The sequence below is a fragment of the Beta vulgaris genome, chromosome 6 (genome assembly GCF_026745355.1).
Source record: "Beta vulgaris subsp. vulgaris cultivar EL10 chromosome 6, EL10.2, whole genome shotgun sequence".
NCBI lineage: Eukaryota > Viridiplantae > Streptophyta > Magnoliopsida > Caryophyllales > Amaranthaceae > Beta > Beta vulgaris.
This window is the reverse complement of record NC_079207.1, coordinates 52489884-52495648: the sequence shown is the minus strand read 5'-3', so window position 1 is coordinate 52495648 and position 5765 is coordinate 52489884.

Here is a 5765-nt window from a genome sequence, read left to right as displayed (position 1 = left end):
TATTGGAGTGACAGGGTACTAGAAAAGAGCTAAGAGATTGCTTGGTTAGGAGAGGGGAAAGGGAAAGGAATGAAGAAAGGGTCAGATAATGAAAGAAATTCCAAACACTACATGTGAGGTCAGTTTCAAACGAAAAGGGCTACACAATTTTTCTCCTTTCCTCTCATTTCTTTCCCACTAACAAGGCTACAAGAACTTGGTGGTTATTAATTCTCTCAAGAATATTTGGAAGATCCCTTGGGAAATTAACAGTTTGATCTTGGATGCAGGGGCGGCTTTAAAGGGTTTCTCTTCGATGGCTTTCAATCAATGCTTTAGAGAAGCTAATCGATCAAGTAGTGGCGGATCTTATGGCGCATAAGGGCCATTCCGTCTCCTTTCCTCACTGCTGGTTTGATATTTCTGACTCTAGGTTCATTTTCATCATCCGTAAGGATGCTTTAGGTTGGTCCTATTCTAGGGACTAGCTTAGTTTTTCTCTCCTTATCAAAAAAAAAAAAAAAAAAAACAAGGCTACAAGAACTAGTGAGCTTAGGTAGATTGTGTGCCGGTAGTAGACCTGTGCATTATCAGGTAGATCTGGTAAGATGGTAGTCATAGTTCAGTCCACGGACCATGACTTCTCTCTCTCTTTATCTCTTCGCCGCATCTAGTACGATGGTAGTGGTGACTTGTGTGTACGTGGCCGATAAGTTCCTCTCGCTACATCGGGTAGAGTGGTGGTGATGGAGCGATTCATCGTGATCTCTTTCTCTCGTACCAAATATTGTTTAGTGGAGGGTGGTAGTGGGATAGGCTTGGGTTAACTGTGGGGCTAGAGCGATAAACGATGGTGTTGGTGTAGTCAACAGGGGTTGGTGGTGGTGGGTCATGGGATGTTGGTGGGATCAACCCGCGGAGTGTTTGTGGTCATGCTTGGTCAAGGTGGTTATGATGTAGAGGAAAATGGGGGAATTCAAAACCTTGGGTAGGGGGTGGTGAATCAATCTAGAGGATTTTAAGGGTAATTGATTCTAAGGTTGAGGGAAAAAGAATTACAAAAAACACCCAAACAAACAACATAAAATAAAAACAAGGGTTTTCATTCTCTCACTCTTTCCTAAATATCCCAAAATAAATGGCCCCTGACACTGTGAATAGACCCTTTCCAATTTTAAAAAATGTATAAATTCATGGCAATTAAGTGTATATTTTTTATCAACTCAATTGATTATCATTAGTTGGTTAAAGGAAATATTATGCCATTAGTTGCATAAAGGCATTTAGAATTGAATCTTAGTGGTTGTTTAGTATATATAGGAATTTAATTTTCATGGGAAGTTTCATTTCCTAGAAAGTTACTTCCCTTATATAATTCCTAGGAAATGACCTTAATATGTATGCTTGACATCAAGGAATTCATACTTCCCATGAATTGATGTAGGAATTCTAAATAATCAAGGGAGGGGTGGGTGAATAAATTTCCACATTCTGTGGGAATTTCAATTTTCCAAGGAATTCATTACCCCATTTTTCCCACTTCCTATCAACCAAATAACTACTCAAATAAGAAAATCATGAGAATTTATATTATCTACATAATTTCTTGTATACCAAGTAACCATTTAATAGGGAGATCATCTTTAGTTAATAAACGCCAGCATTCAACATCCCCTAAACTGAGTTGATGGGGCTATTTCGCAAAAAAATCCTACGATTATATCAAAATGTAACCTAGAAAAATATTCCTCATCGCCAGGTCGCATCTCAGCTAAGATTATGCGATTTATCTTGTTAGGGATAGTAATACGAGTCAATGATTCAGGTTTGAGTTTGATTTCAGGTGAATTTCGAGTTGTATTGAAAAATTACTAGAAATAGTGTAGAACTTGAAATTATCATAAAATTTGACTATTGGGTCAAATCGGGTTGAGTTTGTAAAGGGAGGTTGTTAGGCTATTCAAGGATGTCATTGTTACGACAACCTTTTTGGTGGGAAAATTAGTACCCAATTTTCTATAAATAAACTTTAGTAATCTTGAACTGGGTTTTCATCCAAGAAAGTAAATGCGTCTTCTCTTCTTCTCTCTATTCTATCTTTCTCCTCGAAATATTATCTTTCTAATCAAGGTTAAAGTTTCAGGTGCTCAAAATCTTGATTACATAATTTTAGTAGCTAATCATCTAAGCTATTGTTACATTGGTATCAGAGCAAAGCATCTGCTGTAGAGCTCGAAAATCTGCCATTTTACTTTAATCACTTGCATTTCAAGTGTTTGATTGATAAATTGAGTATCTAAAAAAAATTTATCTCATGCAATAACTACTAGGGTTCAAGAAATAGAGGAGCAACTGAAATTGTTGGAGCAACAATTGGAATTACAATCCCAAAGGAGCTTGAAATTCCAAGAAAGTATGATGAAAATGATGCCTGATTTGGATGAAAAATTAAAAGAAGCTGAAGATTCTAAATATTCAGAATCACCTAGGCATAATCATGATAATGGATTCAGTGCTACTGGAATCCAAGGGTATGTACACGAACTCGATTTTCCTAAGTTTGATGGGTCGAATGTTAGAAAGTGGGTTAAAAAGTGTAATTTTACATTAGGAAAATTTAACAGAAATAATCCCAACTATGACCGTTTCGCTCAAAATAATCCCAACTTTGGGTTATTCTGGAATAATCCAAACTATTTGGGGTACCTTCCCAAAATAATCCGAACTTTTATTTTTCTTCCCTTCAATGATCCCTTTTGGGTCTATTATATATAGGATAATTAAAAGTTTGGATTATTTTGAGAAAGTTCTCCCAATAGTTTGGATTATTCTAGAATAACCCATAGTTGGGATTAGTTTGAGCAGAACGGTGATGATTTGGATTATTCTTGTAATTTTTTCCTGTACATTATGCAGGATTTCTAAGGATCAAAAAGTAGATTTCGCATGCTTAAATGTAATTGATAAAGCATAAAATTGGGTTTCTAGTTGATTCTTGTAAATTTTTCCTTTACATTATGCAAGATTTCTAAGAATCAAAAAGTAGATTTGGCATGCTTAAATGTAATTGATAAAGCAGAAAATTGGGTTTCTTGTTACTTGGCTGTGAGGAAGAATGTTGTGGGACTTAATTTGTAGTAGATTTGACTGCAAGATTCAGAGATGAAATACAAAAGTTCAATAAACTTGAACAAAGAGGGTCTCTAGAATCTTATATTGATGAATTTGAAAATGTAGGATCTTTTATGTTACAACAAACTCATTTTCTTCCTAGGTCTTACTCGAAGGATAGTTTATTGGAGGATTAAATGCCGCATTAAAGCCATTTGTGAGAGCTTTTAAACCCATTTCTATTGATAGTATTGTAGAGTATGCTAGATTGCAGGAAGATAATTTAGAGGCAACAAGAACATATTACAAACCTTCTTATACAACACCAAATACATTTACCAGATTCCTACCTCTTTTGCTCCCATACCTCAAATTAATCTCTCACCTGCTGCAAGAAAAGAAAGAAAAATGAAGGGTTTGTGCTAGTTTGTGTTGAACCTTATGAAAGAGGTCATAGGTGCCAACTTAAGGAATCTCAACTGTTCTAAGTACAGATTCCTAGTTGTGAAGATCCGGAGGGTGTTGAGGATGTGGATGTTGTGGAATTCTGAAGCCGAGGGAGTAGATCCATATTTCAGTGCATGCTTTATATGGAAATCATAATTTTCAGACTATGAGAGTATTTGGGATGTGTGGTAAATAGCCACTATAAATATTGATTGACTCATGTTCCATTCATAACTTCTTATATATGGGTATGAAAAGATTGTTAGGCTTGAAAGACACAATTTCTCCTTAGGCAATCATAGTAGCAGATGGTAACCATTTGGCTTGTCGATAAATTTGCAAAGATTTCTCTTAGAATATGTTAAATCTATCTTTCACTTTTGATATGTTGCTTATTCCTCTAGGAAGCTGTGACATGGTCCTGGGTATTCAATGCCTCAGTCATTTGGGTGTAGTTAAATGGGATTTTGGGAAGCTATTGATGAAGTTTGATTAATAGGGGCAACCTGTGAAGTTGAAAGGAGTTGCATATTCAATGAACCTACTACAATTCCACCTGCTAGACCTTTGCATGACCATAGATTTTCTTTGGAGTTTGGAGCTAATGATGTCAATATAAGGCCTTATATGTATCCCTTGAAACAAACAGATATCACTGAAAAACTTGTAGAAGAAATGTTGAATCAAGGAATTATTAGAGATAGTAATAGTCTTGTTGCTTCTCTTATAGTGTTGGTGGGAAGGAAAGATGGTTACTTGGAGGATGTGTGTTGATCATAGGGATTTGAATAAAAAATTGTTAAGGATAAATTTCCTATTCCTGTAGTGGATGAGCTTATTGATGAGCTACACGGGGCTATAATTTTTAGCAAGATTGATTTAAGAGTAGGCTATCATCAGTTGAGGGTTCATAAGGAGGATGTTTATAAGACTACTTTAAAACTCATATTATGAGTTTTTAGTTATGCCTTATGGCTTTACAAATGCTCCCGCATCTTTTCAGAGTTGCATGAATCACATTTTCAAGTCTATCCTTAGAATATGTGTTTTAGTGTTCTTTAATGACATTTTGGTGTATAGTTCAACTGTAGATAAACATATCAAACATGTTGAACAAGTTTATGTCCTAATGCAACATCATACTTTGTTTGCTAAGAGAAGTAAGTGCTCATTGCTATGGACAAGGTAGAGTACTTAAGTCATTTTATCTTTGGTAAAAGGGTAGAAACTGATCCCCAAATTGTGGCATCAATAGTGAAATGGCCTATTTCTAAGACTGTGAAGAGCTTAGAAGCTTCCTAGGTTTAGCAAGGTATTATAGAAAGTTTGTTAGAAATTATGCTTGGATGAGTAAGCCTTTGCATCAGCCACTGAAGAAAGGGGAGTTCTAGTGGACTTTAGCTGCTACTGAGGCTTTTGAGAAACTTAAGCAAGCTTTGAGCACTACTCTTGTATGGGCTCTTCCTGATTTTTCTTTACCATTTGAAGTTAAAATTGATGCCTCCAAATACTGGTGTTTGAGCTGTTTTGATTCACCAAAGTCCTTCATTAGCTTTCTTGAGCAGGACACTGGGACCTAGATGGTAGAAATTGTCTGTCTATGAAAAGGAGTTGTTAGTTGTAGTCATAATAGTTCAAAAGTGGGAGTAGTATCTTTTAGGGCATTGATCAAAATAGTCTTAAATAACTGTTACAACATAATAGTTCAACTCCATTTCAATTGTTTTGGTTGTCTAAGCTCATGGATTTTGATTAGATCATTCATTATAAAAGTGGGAGTAACAATGTAGTGGTTGATGCTCTATCAAGGTCTCTAGTTCGGGAGTTCATTGCTTAGCTTTGTCTATTTGAGTGAATTAATTAAAGCTAGTTACAGTTTAGATGTGAATATTCAGAATTTGGTTAATCCCCAGTTCACTCTCATTGATACTTTGTTAAGGAAGAAGCACAAGTTGGTTATAGGTCCTGATGACTCTCTCAGACAGCAAATTCTGAAATGGCTCCATGATTCAACTCTGGTTGGGCATTCTAGCAGGGATGCAACTTTACAAAGAGTTAAGTCCCTCTTTTATTGGAAGGACATGACAAAATTTGTTACTCATTTTGTAAGAAATCGTGTGGCGTGTCAAGCTAACAAGAAAGGAAGTGTAGCTTCACCTGGTTTATTGCAGCATTTTCCTATTTCTAGAGAAGTGTGGGTTTACATTTTCCATGGATTTTATCACAGG